This window comes from Trichosurus vulpecula, chromosome 4 (genome assembly GCF_011100635.1).
Source record: "Trichosurus vulpecula isolate mTriVul1 chromosome 4, mTriVul1.pri, whole genome shotgun sequence".
NCBI classification, from domain to species: Eukaryota; Metazoa; Chordata; class Mammalia; order Diprotodontia; family Phalangeridae; genus Trichosurus; species Trichosurus vulpecula.
The window spans coordinates 43006590-43022447 of record NC_050576.1 but is presented as its reverse complement, the minus strand read 5'-3'; the positions used below and the strand labels follow the sequence as shown (position 1 = coordinate 43022447).

At 41.7% G+C, this 15858-nt stretch overlaps 1 protein-coding gene across 1 annotated transcript in view; it reads left to right on the top strand.

Moving 5' to 3' along the window:
* HS2ST1 (heparan sulfate 2-O-sulfotransferase 1) overlaps positions 1-15858 on the top strand; it is a 226120-nt gene that overhangs the window by 10913 nt on the left and 199349 nt on the right. The window lies entirely within an intron of this gene.

The following is a 15858-nucleotide window of genomic DNA, read 5'->3' as shown; positions in this document are numbered from 1 at the left end:
GTATCTTTACCAAGAAAATCCTAAATGGGGTAATGAAGAATTGGATACGACTGAATAACCACCACCACAACGATATGTGATTTGTGAGTTATCTACCGAGACATGGCAGTTGAACCAGGGAGAGTATGGAGTGAGAACATAAAAGGTCTCAGGATAAACTTGTAGACTAATAAAACCAGGAGAAGACAGTGCCATTAAAACCCAAGGAGGAAAGATTATCTAGGAGGAAGAGATGGTCATGTGAAGTGTTGTAGGGAGGTCAGGTGGCAGCTGACAAAAGGGCATTAGATTTGACAACAGAGAGCCTTGGTAACCATGTAGAGAGTGGTGGAGTAGAAAGGCAGATTGCAAGGGTTTGAGAAGTGACGGGGGACATTGTGCTTTGGGATCATATCTGGGAGTTCTTTCAAAACCCTGGAATGACTCCCCCTGCCTGGTCTGGAGACTTGAGCTCATTCTCAGCAAGTACATGCTCTTGTTTCTTCATCCGTCCTCTTCACTTCCCTCCGAACCTTGTTTGTTCCACCCTTTTGAAGAGTGTTTGCCTTGATAGAGAATAAGTAAGCAACGAAGAAGGTGAGTGATTTGGCTTCTTTGTCCTCTACTAGCACTGCCCCATCTGCTTCAATCAATGGACCTTTCCGTGCTTTGTTTTTCTTGCTCAGAACATGCAAAAAAAGTTCTTTAAAAAAAAAAGTCATCCTTTTTTGAAAGCCTTTTTTTGAGCTTTAACCTTCTTGACACAATTCTTAGAGGTTTGTGCTGCAACCTAGGTGTGTCTCCTCTTGGGGAGTCCTGTGGATTTTTTACCTTTCTCAGTTCTCTCACATATACCCCCTTCTGTCCAGTGGCACTGCCACCACCCCAAGGCCAGCCCTCCTCACCCCCTGCTCAGACTATTTCAGGAGCCTTCTGGTCATTCTCTACCTTTCCGGTTTTCTTACACCTCCCTCTCCACCCCTCTGTGAAATCTGAGATCCAGTAACACTGGTTTCCTCACTGCCATCTCCCCATCTCCATACTCTAGACATTTTCTCTGGCTGTCTGCCTGCCTGGAATCTTCTCCCTCTTCATTCTGTCTTCTTACTTCTTTCCAAATCCCAGCTAAAGTCCCTCCTACAGGGAGCCTTTGCTGGTCCCCCTTCATGTTAGTGCCTTCCTCTATTGATTTTCTCCAGCTTACCCTGTCTATATCTTATTTCTACAAAGTTGCCTGCATGTTGTCTCTCCCGTCAGATTGTGAGCTCCTTTTGCCTTTCTTTTCTACCCCCAGTGCACAGTGCTTGGCACATAGAGGGCACTTAGTAAATGCTTATTGACTGATAGACTTTTTTGTATGTTTTCCTTGATTATATACTTTTATCCCTTGTGATTCTTTAAAAATCTGAGTTTTTGGAGAGCTTTCTGTACAGTTAGATTGCAAAGACTTTTCTATTTTGTTAGAATATACACTTAGTTTATCTAATGAGAAATGGGATGCCTTGACGGGAAGTCAAAGTGAATAACCATTTAAATTGAACTTTGACTCATAATAAAGCAACTCAAAATTTGCTGTTCATTTAAAAAAATTTTTTTCCTCCAAGTCATATAAGCAAGCCTACTGCTAATGTGTACTGCTGGAAAAGTACAATGAAATCTGCTTAGACCACCTACCTGCCTGAATTTTCTTAGCAACAATTTTACTTCCTAAGGAAGCTTTATACATTTAAATCTGTATTTGGTGACCAGCAGCTTGACAACTGACATTTTGTATTGTGCATTACAATATAGGATATTTTTTTTTGAAAGAGCAGTCTTCTAGAAATAGATGATGGCAGCTATTTTGCTCATCAGATTCTTCACTAAACTGGGCACTCTGGTGGGGGGATGTGGGGGGGTCTCAGTGCTGGTAGCTTAGCCTGTAGAGCTGGAGCTTCACTTTTCTGTAGTGACAGCTTCTAATTATCTATAGAAGAGCACTGCTTTTTTCCCTCTTTGGTCACCTATGGGTCCCAAAGCATCTTGGGAGACCCATAAAATGACCATAAGAGAGCAGTTCAATTGAATCTTTTTGGATCCATGTTAGTAACCCTTGGGATAGTTGTATTTGTGCTGTCTGAAGCTGTCTAAAAATGAACCACTTTAGAATGTCAGCTATTGAGGGAAGGGAGCATTGCAGGGATTCTGGAAGTGCTGGTAGGCAGTCCTGAGTGGGTTAGTCCTTGCTAGTGACTCAGAGACACTTCTAGTGCCAGTATATGTAAAATCCCTAAGAGCAGTCAGCTGTGGATCCCAGGATGCCTTCACAGTCACTATCTGGGACTCCATGATACCTCTTATTCACTATGAAGAATATAAATTATAATGCCTCTCTTTTGAACACTCCCTGCCAGAAAGAACAGTTTCCTAGTAGGCCCGCAGGTAACCTTTCTTCATGATGGTTCAGTGTGTTCTCATTCTTTGCCAGTAGCAGTGGTAATCTATGCTGGAGGGAGCTAGCTGTTCATGAACGTGTGAGATTAATATGAAGGACCCAAGAGAGAAACTTGATTCCTGGGTAATGATTGAGAATGTCTTTGAGGATATTGTTGGGAACGAGAGCTTTATTTTTATTTTAGAAGCTATCCTTAAGTCACAGTTTTTGTGCAGTTCTAATCTTTTCCCCTCCTTTAAAAAGATTGCTTTTCAAATGTGGGTAGTTTTCTGTTACTATTTATTTCTGGCAGTAGAGTGGGGCTTTGAAAGTAGATTTCTGTTTATTCAGACTTACATTTAAAAGATTCAGATTCTGGGAGTGAAACATTAGCTTTACTTGTTTACCATGCTTAATAGAGGTTCCAAGTTTTCGGTAATTCAATTTATGTAAACGCTTACAATCTAATCCCAGGATTATCCGTAAATTTTACAGATACATGATGAAAACACACTGCTAAATAGTGTCTATTTGTAAGTAGGGGATATGATTTAAATATTTTCCACAGGAAAATATGAAAAGATTTACTGTGGTCCCTTTACCTTGCTACTCTGGGAAATCTGTTTTCAGCTCCAAAATATATTTAAGGTTACTCTGAGAACATTAGGAAGCTTTAGTTTCCATGGTTGGCTTTTTAAAAATAGAAATAATATAGAAATGAGTTTTTATATTTGACACAATTATGTCCATTTTGTACATTAAAAGTATATACTTAGAGACAATTATAACTACAATTTTTTTTGTTCGAATAGCTTATTGGAATAATAACACAAAAGTTCTAATTTTGTGTGGGAGATTACCTTGCTGAAGTGTCCTGTTCAGCCAAGAGAATGGACTTGATGATTTTTTGGACTAGAAGTGAATTATGTGACTTGAATGTAGAATTTTTTCACATAGCTCCCCTTTGATTTTGGGGATATTTTCTATTTCTAGACTAGGATTTCCACTTGATTTCTGCCACATTTCCACCTGATAACAGCACTGTAGGTGCATTTAGACTCTGCACTTTCCCGATTCAAGCATCATCTTTTCATTATGTTGATAAGAACTGACCTATTGACTTATCATATTCCCCATGGGAATTCTTCCAAACTTTCCACTTTCTCCTGAAACCTCTAGTTCTATCTCACTTTCTCTCAGTAGATGATTTAAAAAAAATTTTTTTTTGTCAGGGGGAAGGCAGGGTAATTGGGGTTAAGTGACTTGCCCAAGGTCACACAGCTAATAAGTGTGTCAAGTGTCTGTCGTATTTGAACTCAGGTCCTCTTGAGTCCAGGGCCGGTGCTGTACTCACTGCGCCACCTAGCTGCCCCTCTGAGTAGATTATTTTATAAAATCCTTCACTGAGAAAATTGAGGCCATCTAGTGAGCTTTTTCATTTTTCCCTTTTCCAAACCTTTGAAATTCTCAAGATCCTTACCCTCTAAGGTAGAAGGAGTCCTTTCTTTTTCTCTTCCACCCCCCCCCCCCCGCAACATCGTCATTATCACCACCAACAACGCTTTTCTCTGACTGCAATCATCCTCCTCCCTCCAATGCCTCATCAGTCTCCATCTCTATTTCCTCCTTCCCTCTGCCTACAAATACGTTCAGGTTTTCCCTGTTCTCAAACAAACACAGACCTTCTCTTGATCCTTCTCTGATCTCGTCTCTTCCTTCTTCCCTTTTACTGCCAAGTTTCTAGAAGGACTGTCTGATACTTGCTACCTCCACATCCTCATCCTCTGTAATTTGGTGTCCATCCCTACAGCGACACTGAAGTCTCCCTCTCCACCTTCAGACTGTCTTCTTCTCAGTGGTCATCTGCCTTGATGTTCTGCAGCATTTGATGCTGTTGCCCTTCCTTGATCATCTCCTTCCTGAGTTTCTGTGACACTCCTGGCCCTTCTCCTGCCTGTCTGACTGGTCCTTCTTTGACCTCTCGCTAAGTGTGAGTACTTCCTAAGGCTCTGTCTTGGGCCACATTCTCTTCTCTCTTCCCACCTTCTCTAGGAATCTCAAGTAGTAGAGCCTGGGCTTTAGCTGTGATTTGTCAGTACTGTCTCTCATAGGAGCTGGGTTCATGGGATAAATAGGTAGCTAGAGTGTATCCAATAAGAACAAATATTGCATGAATGTTGGTTGTAGAGCTGTTTGAGATAGCAATGAATTGGAAACAAAGTACAGGGTGTTCCTAAAGTCTGGACACATAGGCAGTTGACAGCAGTGTGGAGTTACTGCATCGAGTTCATGTGAATCTGGCAAAGTGCATCAACCTTTGCATCACAAAGGATGGAAATCATATTGAAGTTGTTATATGTTAATATTCCAATTAAATAAAAATTTCATTCATTTCATTTCTTGAAAACATAGGAACACCCTGTAGATGCCCATTGAATGGAAGAGTGTTTTGTACAAAATGGGAGAACAAATTGTGGAACATGAATGTAAAGGAACATGACTGTGCCATACAAGAAAGGACGAGTGTGATGAATACAGAGAAGCCTAGTTAGATCTATATATGAACTGATGAAGGGCAAAGTAAGCAGAACTAAGAAATAAATATACACAGTGACTGCAACAGTGCAAATGGAAATAACACTCTTCCCCTCCCCAAATCAAAAGTGAATTTGCAACATTATAAAGAACGAGCATGGCTGGAAAGAAGAGATGAAAGACATTCCCTATCCCATCTCCTTGCAGAGATGGAAAGTCCGTAAGCATGTTGCATATGTTTTTAGACTTTTGTATTGATCAGTTATGTTGACCAGCCCCTTTTTTTCTTCTTTTGTTTTTAAAATTATGGATCCAAGAGGCTTTAACGTTCACCCACATAACATTGCAATCGTAGGAGAAAGAATTTAAAACTCAGGCCCACTTCTCAGAGGCCACACAAAGAGGTTAAACCCTTTTCTCTGTTTTTCACAGAGGCATCTCATCTTCACTCTTCCTCTACCATCTCTTTGTGCCTCCCTCAGAAACTGGATCCCCGAAGATCCTTGCCACAATCCTTACTTGCCACACAGGTATAATAATGAGCCCTAAGATCACTGTGAGGGCAGTTTCGTGGTACAATAGATAGAGCTCACAACCTAGAGTTAGGAAGACCTGAGTTCAAGTCAGTTCTCAGACACTCAGACCCTGGGCATGTCATTTAACCCTGTTTGCCTCAGTTTCCTCATCTGTAAAATGAGGAGGAAATGGTAAAGCACTCTAGTATCTTTTCCAGGAAAGCCCCAGATGGCATCATGAACAGTCAGACATGACTGATAAACAACTGAACAACAACAACAAATAAGGTCACTGTGGCACATCTGCCAGGCAGCCTTTCTGCATTTCAGTTTTCCTTTCTCTCTTAGGAGTATTATGTCTTTCTGCATTCACTCTGCTCCCTTCTCTAGAGAGTCTCCATTCTAGTTAACCCATCAAATCCAGTAAACGTTTATTAAGCATTTCCAGTCATTGTTAGGTGCTGAGGACATATAGTTCTTGTCCTCAAGGAAATAACATTTTCTTGGGGGCCAGAGATTATAAAAAGGAAAGCGAGTGTGTGAAAATTTGTGTGTTAAGAGGGTGCAGATGTTAGCAACTGAGCTTCTGGTAGGAGATAGAACATGAGTCTGAGCTTCATGGAAGTGACTGGAAGAGGAGGTGGTAAGGAAGGAGTGCATGTGGCTTACACCTTGTATAGTGGTGAGAGATGGCTGCAGAGTTTGAAGAATGTACAGTGGGCCTGTGTGAAGTGGAAGAAGGTGCATTAAGCCTGGAAAGGTATTTAGTTTTTAGGATGTTGCAGTATTCTCTATCCAGCAAGAGTTTGGAAAGAAACAAACAGCACTCATCTTTCATCATGCCACCAAATAGATTATCAGACTTTGCTTCCTTGGAACTGAGCTGGTTCTCGTCCCTGCCTCATGAACCAAACATTTCTTGATCCCTCAAGCTACTGGTATCTTTCTCCCAAAATTACCTTGTATTTATTCTGTAGATATTATTACAGATAGATGTCTCCCCTGATGGAATGTAAATATCTTCAGGCCAGAGGCAGTTTCATTTCTGTTTTTGGCTGCATGGTATCTGGCACATAAGCACTTAATAAAAGCTTGTTGATTGACTGATTCACCACTTGTAACATGAATATGTCACTTCATTATTACCTACTTAAAAATTACTCCCAAATTAGAGTGGCTCAATGAAAAAAGTTAGGCTTGCAGGAAGGACTGAACTGAGTCCCAGTTTTGTTGCTTTCTGTGTTATTTTGGGCAAGACATTTCACCTGTCTGCCTCAGATTCCTCAAGGGGCTTGATTAGATGATCACTATGGCCCCTTCTAGCTTTAAATCCATTATCCTATGTCCTCTGCTCTGTGTTTCTGTTCCATCTGTTGGGATGTGTCACTGATACCTTAAACTCAGCATGCCGAAAACTGAATTCATAGTTTGATAAAGGCTTCTTCCCCGTCTGATATCCCTCTTTCTTTGGGTGGCACCATCATAAACTCACTGATAATGACGTTTTGAAAACTGGAAGTCATCTTTCACTCTTCTCTTGGGCCACATGTAATGACTTTTTGGCTTGTGGATTTGTATGTTACCATCCATTCCTAAAACACGTTGCCCCTTCTCTCCTTCCTGTCCTTCCTTGATGGCCTTGCTCAGGTGCCTTCTCTTCTTTGAATCCTTCTTGATTGCTCCAGCTCCCTTGCCCAGCTTGAAAAGATCTACCCCACTCCTCAAATTTCTGATGAAGATCTGCTGCATCTCTCCTAGGTACTTATTCATATTATAATGTGGGTAGAATAGCCACTTGTGCATATATCTCATTTCAACTTTCCTGCCCGTGCCCACAAACCTGAATTGTACCTTCCGGCAGGCAAGGACTATGTTGTTCTTCGCTTTTGTATACCAAGTACACATGTAACACATGCACATAGTAGGCACTTAATGGATGTTCAAATTTACATTAATTAATCTCAATAATGATCCTCTATTTCACACATTTATGCATATATTCTATATCTATTTCTATATATTTCACACATTTTATTCTGTATCTTATTTCACACTATATATTTCACATATGCATTTTATTATTACTTGGTTTATTGTATCTATTTCTTCTTAATAACTTGGCAGTCAAGTAGATACTTCCAATAGCTTATTAACAAGTAGGTTCCCAACAAAATGTACTCAGAAAATGAGACCTTAGTGGAGATGTGGCAATGTAAGGGATGTGCTGGAGCCTCAGACTAATGATTTGTGCCCTGAGCTTTTCTGCAAAGGCTAAAACTTAAGCTGTTCTCGGTGGAATCCCTGCATGTGTGTATTTGTTCTGGGAGAGTCAGCATGAACAATAGTGCCTCTGTTACTACTTACAAGTACTAAGTACCTGAAGCCAATATTATCCCCATCTCCTCCAGTTGATTCAGTCATTCATTCAACAGCTACTAAGGCTGTCTCGAGAATTTCCAGCCTTCTCAAGGGGAAGGTTGTATGGCAAAAAGGTTTGGAGAAGGACTGGAGTTGAATAAGGAGTGAAGGGAAATTGTGAAGGTGATTTGGAAGGCCTGGAACTCATGATGAAGGACCCAGCTTGAATTTGGGGAGGAGAAATTGTGGAGAACTTGAGAAATTGAAATCGAGGGAGAAACAGCTCTAGCTGAAAGAGGGTAAAGGTTCAATCCAAGGCAGAAAAGGAAATGAGGGAAAAGATTATGATGAGGATCTGGTCGTTGGTAACTAGTAAGAATGGGTGAGTAAAACCAACTGGTAAAGCAAAATTAAAGACTAGTAGTCAAAAGGGAAAAGGAGTTGGCTGTGACTAATTAAGAGGCAGTAAATGTGACTAAAGGTGTTTTGGGGCTTTGAGGATGAGAGGTAAATACCCATAAGCAATTTGAAATTCCCGGCTGAGGACCTCGAGCTATATGTACATGAGCAGGAACATGGTGTAATTACAATGAGTCCTCAACTTTTGTGGGGATAATGTTCCTTGAAAATGGTGTGGAAAGTCAAGAACGTGAACGCTGATACATCAGATCTATGGGAAGTAGGGGGTCAGGTTCCCACGACCCCCAGAAACTGTAGTCTCTCCTAGGGATTGCTGAAAATACACTTTTCTGCTTATGGTTCTTTATAACATTAATTCTGATATGGTGAGAGGCATAATTGGAGGGGGCAGGGGCAGTGATGTCATAAGAACCCCTAGGTAAAAAAGGGCAACCTGCCGTCTCTATTTACTATTCCTCATGAAAAGCACCTGCCTCAGGTTGAGTCTCGGCCCTGATTTGAGCTTGAACTCAGAATGCTTACCTGGGGCAGCTTGGGCAGGCCTTGCTCTTCATGCTGCTTTGGAGTGGTACCAAACCAGATGCTTGGGACCCCAGCAGGCATGGGCATCAGGGGAGGCAGGACTCTGGCTGGGCCCTTGAAGGGTCTGGAGAGGGCAGTGGTGACCACCATCTCATTTACCCACAAACTGAAGTGCTTTTCTAAGTTTTTCAGTTCCTTATTGTGCACTTGACAAAGTACTTCAGCACTTCCTGGAACAGATTCACAGACACTTTTACGAATACTCTCCTTCTTTTTGCCAATATAAACTTGCACCCATCAAGCCTCTCACTTTTTTTTTTCTATTGCTCATAGCCCCATGTACATGATTGCTAACTCAGAAGTGAAATTGAGGTTACTGATAAAGTCATTCAAATTCTTGAAGTCTAGAAAAGCTCATATGTTGATGATTGACTGTTGTCAAAAGGCAATCACAACGTCACAGGACTTATGTGAAAACCAGGTGTATTATGAGAGAAATGAACATGCATGTGGAACCCAAAGGGTTACCAGTCTTTATGGAAGTTTACATTTTTCTAATAGCGGGACGAGAAGTGGAGGGGATACCAGGAAGGGACATGGCATGGGAGGGAGAACATTGCAGCAAAGGTGGGGAAAAAAGACACGACCACTCCTCACGGGGCAGAGCAAGGTGATGGCGAAATCCTCTTGCTTTTCCCTTGGGAACTGTTTAGAACAGGGATAGAGAACCTGTAGCCTTCTAGGTCCTTGGGTGCAGCCTTTTGGCTGAGTCCAAATTTTACAGAACAAATCTTTTTATTAAGGGGATTTGTTCTGTGAAGTTTGGATTCAATCAAAGGACCACACTTCAGTACCTAGAGGGCCATATGCTGCTTTGAGGCTGCAGGTTCCCCACCCCTGGCTTAGAACATGAAGATAGGAAGGTCTGCTTATCTGCAAAGGACCCTAGGTGCACAAGCCCTACCTTAGCCTGGCACTGACTGGCTGGCGCCTGTCTTGCCTCCCAAGGACACACAGGGAGTCCAGCTTGGGTGCAACAACAAATTGTGTCAGCTCACGGGGCGCTTCATCCTAGACACATTTCAGGGCCTCCTGCATGCTCTGGGTCCAGTGTTTCTGGAAAACATGGCAAATCAAAAAGACAAGTTCGGGGGATCCCTTAACAGTCCTTAACACTGTTTGCATCGAGTGGTAGTGTTTATCTTTCTGCATCAGACAGGTGGCTGCTACCTAAGCCCCAAAAGCCTACTGGTCTTCCCAGAAGAGAAGGTGAAGAGTATTGAGGAAGGCCTCTTCATGATGTAGGTTGTCAGAGACAGTGAAATGTTCCTAAAAATGCTGGAATTACGGCTACAAAGGGGAGAGGAGAAAAGGCAAAGGCTGAGAAAAAATCTGAGCTGTGTCAGAAGGCTGGAGAGTGGTAGGGAGGACACGCAGAGGTGGGAGGAGGAATCGAGCATGGCAGAGAGCGTTTGGCTTAAGGTCACAGGAAGGAGAAACAAAAGTGACTTGTCACTGGAGGATACAACAGATCATTTGGACAGAAAGAGGAAGTAGGAAGTTGGCACAGAGACACAACATAGCAGTGATGGGGTACTTCATTTATTCATATATTTGCTATAGTGCCCTCTGTCTCTAAAATAGAGCAGCTAATAACTTCTTGACATGCCTTAAGTATAATGTTTTAAATTTTTTTTTATTTTTCAGTATTTATTTTTGTATTTTTCCCCCCAATAGAACCCTCCGCCTTCTTTCCCCAGAGATCCATCCCTTTTAACAAATAATAAAAAAGAGAAGGAAAACACTGTTCAGTAAAACTAATCCACACATCAGCCACGTCCAACATTATATGTAATGTTCTACCCCCTTAGTATTCCATCTTTTTAAGAAGAGAAGGATGTATATACTAATGCCAGTCAGTCAGCAAACATTTAAGAGCCTCCTATATTCCAGACACAGGGGTTACAAAGAAAGGCAAAAAGTCCCTGCCTTGGAGGAGCTTACAGCTTTATGGAAGAGACAGCATATAAACAGCTATGTACAAAAAGCTGTAGACAGGAGAAATAGGAAACAGGTGACAGAGGGAAGGCGGTGGAATGAAGAAGGATGATTGGAAACAGTTCCCTGTAGAAAGTCGATTTTAGTTGGGACTTGAAGGAAACCAGAAGGTGGAGTTTGTGAAGAGGGAGCACATTCTAGGCCTGGGGGATGGCCAATAAAAATGCCCAGAGTCAGGAGGGGGGTGTTTTGTTTGAGGAACGGCAAGGAGACCCGTTTCTGGATCTCCAAGAACTTGGTGGGGAGTCAGGTTTCAGAACACTGGAAAGGTATGGGTGGGGGGCTGGGCTGTAAAGGTCTTTAAATACCAAACATAGGATTTTACATTTGATTCTATGATGATTGGGAGCCACCAGAGTTTATTGAGTAAGGGTGTGTGACATGGTCAGACCTACTTTAGAAAAAATACTTTGACAGATGAGTGGAGGATGAGCTGGAATGGGCAGTCATGTGGCCAGTCTGCAGGCTATTTGTGTTAGGCCAGGTGTGAGGAGATAAGGGCCTGCATGAGGGTGGTGGCTCTGTCAGAAGAGAGAAGGTCGGTATTGGAGAGATCATACAAAGTTGGAAGCGACAGGCCTTGGCAATAGGTTGTATATGAAAGGGTGGGAGACAGTGAGGAGTTGGAACTAGATAGATGGTGGTGCCCTCAACAATAATAGGGAAGGTTGGAAGCAGGGAGGATTTGTGGGGGAAAGAGTACGAGTTCAGTTTGAACATGTAGATATTTCAGATGTCCACAGGACGTCAGCTTGAGGTGTCTGAGCGGCAGTTGGAGATGTGAGATTAGAAGTCAGCAGAGGTTACGGCTGGAGAAGTAGATTTCCTTTTTGTGACCTAGTTTGGTCAGTTTCATAGCCTTTAATTTAGGGTTATTCTTTTCATTTTGGTTGTTATTGTGGATGTTATTTTCTTTGTTGTGCTTCACTTTATCAGTTCATATGTGTCTTCTCATACTTTTCTGGATTGTTCATATTCGTCATTTCTTCCAGGAGTACTCCATTCATATGCCACAACTTGTTTAGTTCCTTCCAGATGAGTATATCTCTACTTTGTTTCTAGTTCCTTTCTACTGTAAAAAAATGCTGTTAGAAATATTTGGGTATATGTAGCATCTGTCCCTTTAGCATTGCTCTCCTTAGGGTATGTGCCTCAGTTGTGGGATTTCTGTGTCTAAGGGTTTTGGACTTTCTGATCGTTTTCTTGGAATATTCCAAATTGCTTTCCAGAGGGATTGGAGCAGTTCTCTGCTCCACTAGTGGTGCGTTAGTGTGCTGGTTTTTCTGCAGCCTCTTCCAACATTGACCATGCCCTTATTTTGTCAGCTTTGCTAATTTTTTAGGTATGAGATGAAACTTCAGAGTAGTTTTGATACACATGTATCTTGGTGATTTGGAATATTAGTTTATGTAGTTGTTAATATTTTGCAACTTTTTTTGAGAACTATTCATATCCTTTAACTACTTAATGATAATTTTTTCCTTCAAGAGGTAGGTGGATCAACAAGGGGAAATTGTTTTGTAGATCCATTTCTCTCCCAACAAGAGGAACTGCTTTCTGGGAGTGAAAAATGAGGGAACCTCAGAGGCAACTGACTGCTCTGCTTTAGAATTTCTAGTAGAAGGAAGGTGTTCCAGGCACACAATCTGACATGCAGCTTACACTTTGGGAGAACAGATTTTAAGGGTTCAGAAGAAGGTTGGTATATAGGACCCTGTGCATTCTATAGAGGAAGAAAGTCCAAGGGAATGGGAAGCTCTGGAGTGAAATTCTGAAAACAAATGGAAACAATTCTGATGAAGAGATAAAGAGGAGTTATCTGAAGAGATTGGTGTGGATGTCCAGAGAGCCCAGTAGCTAACCTAGACTTTATAAAGGTTTGTATAGAAGATGAAAGGCAGGACAGGTGAACACACAAGAGTGAGAAGCAGTTTAAGATGGTGGCAGGGGGGAGAAGGCTCGGAATGAGCCAAGGCAGATTGAGTTAAGAAGAGTTTTGGGTTTTTTTTTTTAATATTGGGTACAAGTGAGTATTGTAGAAAGGCTGGGATCACTCATAGGGCTAGTAGTCCTCAACAGAGGACAGAGTTGGCTCACCTCATATTTTGCTTCTTTTTCTCTCAGTCCTGAAAAATGTGCTCTGGGGTTGGAAAGGACACACCAAATTGGCTAATAGGGACTGGATATCCAATAGAAGTAAGATTGTCAGAGAGCATCTAGCATTCAGTGAATCCAGGTCACCTGGCCCACCTGAACATGCCTTGGGTAGGGAATGAAAGAGCATGTTGCTGAGCCTGGTCAGTGATTGATCAGCCAACAAGCATTCTGTGCCTACTGTATGACAAGCACTGTGGGTGTGCAAAGGCAAAGACTAAGACAAAAGTGAACTCTCCATCCTCAAGGAAGTTACTCAAAAAAAAAAAAAAGAGAATCAGCATTTGATATTTCTGATCTCATGCAAAGGACAAATATCTTGATTTTTTAAAATGGGAACAGAATAGAACCTACAAAGTGTAAATCAGTGAGTTGGAATTTGATTGCTGGTAAGGTTCCAGATTATATTGTTAAAGAGATGCTTCGTGAACATCTAAAAAAGCAAGACGTGATCACAGAGAGCCAGCATGGCTTCATGAAGAACAGATCGTGTTAAACTAACCTGATTTCTTTTTTTGATGGGATTACTGAGCTGGGAGGATCCCATGGCTAGAGTTTACATAGATTTGAGCCATGCCTTTAATGAAGTATGGTAGGCTCTTCTTGTGGTAAAGGTAGAGAGATAGAGGATAGATTATTGCACGGTTCAGTGGATTTCCAGCTGTTTGAATGGCTGCACTGGAAGAAGTCATGAATATTTCTGTGGCAGCTTAGAAGGACTCCACTGGAGAACCCCAGGTGTCTCTGCTTGGCTCTCAGAAGTTGAATGTGTTTATCAGGGTCTTGGATTAAAAGACCAGTGGGATGCTTGTCAGATCTTTTTATGAGCCCCAACTGGGAAGGATAGCTAACACACTGGGTGATTGGATCCAAAAAAAAAAATGAACAGGCTCAAAGGTTAAACTTAAACTGACAAAGTTCAATAGTGGAAAAAGTAAAGCCTTATACTGAGTTAAAAAATTTAACTTTGCTAGTACAAGGTGGGGGAGATGTAGTTAGGTAAATTTTTCTGAATAGGATCTCAGACTTTTAGTGGACCCCAAGCTTGATATGAGTCAGCAGTTTTGCTGTACTGTGCTGTGGTGTCACCACATCTGGAGTTCTGTATTTAATTCTGGATGTCATGTCTTAGGAAGGACATTGATTAGATGGAGAATGTCCAAAGGGATGCAACCAGAGTGTGGAAGAAGCTTGAGTTCATGCTGTTTAGCCTTGAAGAAAGGTGGGAAGGCATAGGAATGTTGAGTTTGGAAAAAAGAAGGTGGGGAGGGGTCAGGAGGATGCTCGTTGTGTTCACATATCTCAAGGGCTGCTGTGTGGAAGAGAGATTGGGTTTGTTCAATAAGAACTGAGGTAGGCAGAGAAGGCGTACCTTCAGAAAACACTTCCTGGCAATTAGAGAGGCTGGCTGTCAATGGATGGACCACCATCTTGGCATCAGAATGATCCTGGGCAAATCTCTTGGCTTTTCAGTGTACCAGGTGACTGTTTGACTCAGAAGTCACCAGCTGGTTAACATTGACAGGTAAAGTTTACTCCCTAGTATTTCCCTACACAGATGAAATCATAGGTCTCAACTTCCCTCCCATCTTTTTCTACTTCTTCCAAAAAAAAATGGAATGGGTTTCCTTGGGACATATAAGTTCTCCTTCGTTGAAGGTTTTTTAATTAAAGGCCTTCAATCTTACTGATTCCCTGGTGAGCTAGAGTAGAAATGTTTTTGGGGTATGGCTTGGGATGGATAAAAATAGCTGACATTTACATAGCACTTTCAGTTTGCAAAGCTTATTGTGTATCTGATTTGAGCCCTGCAACCTTGGGAGATACTTATTATAATCCCTGTTTTAGAGATGGTGAGGCTTAGAAGGGACTTGTCCAATGTTGCGCAGCAAGTCAATATCTGAGGGTGGGATTCGAACTGAAGCCTGACCACAAATCCAGTATTTGGATTCTACTACTTCATGTTACAGAGGTCCATTCCAGTTCTGAAACTCAGCCTCTCTCTCTCACTCACTCTCACTCTCTCACTCTGTGTGTGTGTGTGAAGAGAGAGCCACTGAAGATTCATGGGGAGGGGAAGGACATGGTCCTACCTTTGTTTTAGGAATGTTAATTTGGGAGCTTTGTGGCAAAAGGATTGGAGAGGGAAAACAGGGAGACAAACTTAGAAGAATATTGCAGTAGTCTAGATTGAGAGGGGGTCAGTCAGCATTTGAACTTTGGTAGGGGTGAGTAGAGACAAAAGGGGATGGATATGGCAGATCTTTTCATGGATGTCTAATTGGGCTTTGATCTAGAGGCTCCAAGGACTTCATTACTATCGTTAGTGGCTGTCTGAAGTGTATGCTGCTATTTGGGAGACAATTCTAGAAGTACAGGCACTGTCTTTTGAATATAGCTGGAAAAGGATAAGGAATATATGAAACGATCAGAAAATGAATATGATGAAAAGTAGGAGATGACAGTTAGGTAGTGGGGTTATCCTTTAATATACATTGGTAGAGAGAGGTTCTGGCACTCAGGAGGTGGGGAAGAATACGAATGAAAAAAGACACCGTTTTTATGTGCAAGCAGTTGATTTTTGTAAAAGGATCTTCTGTCTACTGGCCCCTGCAGAGCATCTGGAGATGAGAAGAAAGTTTTCCCAACTAGAGAGGGTCCCAGAATAGCCTTCCTAAGAGATGCTGACAAGTAATGCAATCACTCATTTGCAACTAGTGGACTTTTTTTTCCTGAATTTTCTTTTTCTCTTGTTATGAACTTGACAATCATCAGTAACATAACCGTATATAAACAGAGAATAGAAAGAGGAATGTATATGAAACTGTGTGTCTATTATATGCGGCTTGTTGTTAAGTATACAGTTATCCCTTCCACTCTGTAACTTTCGAAATCATTGCAGTT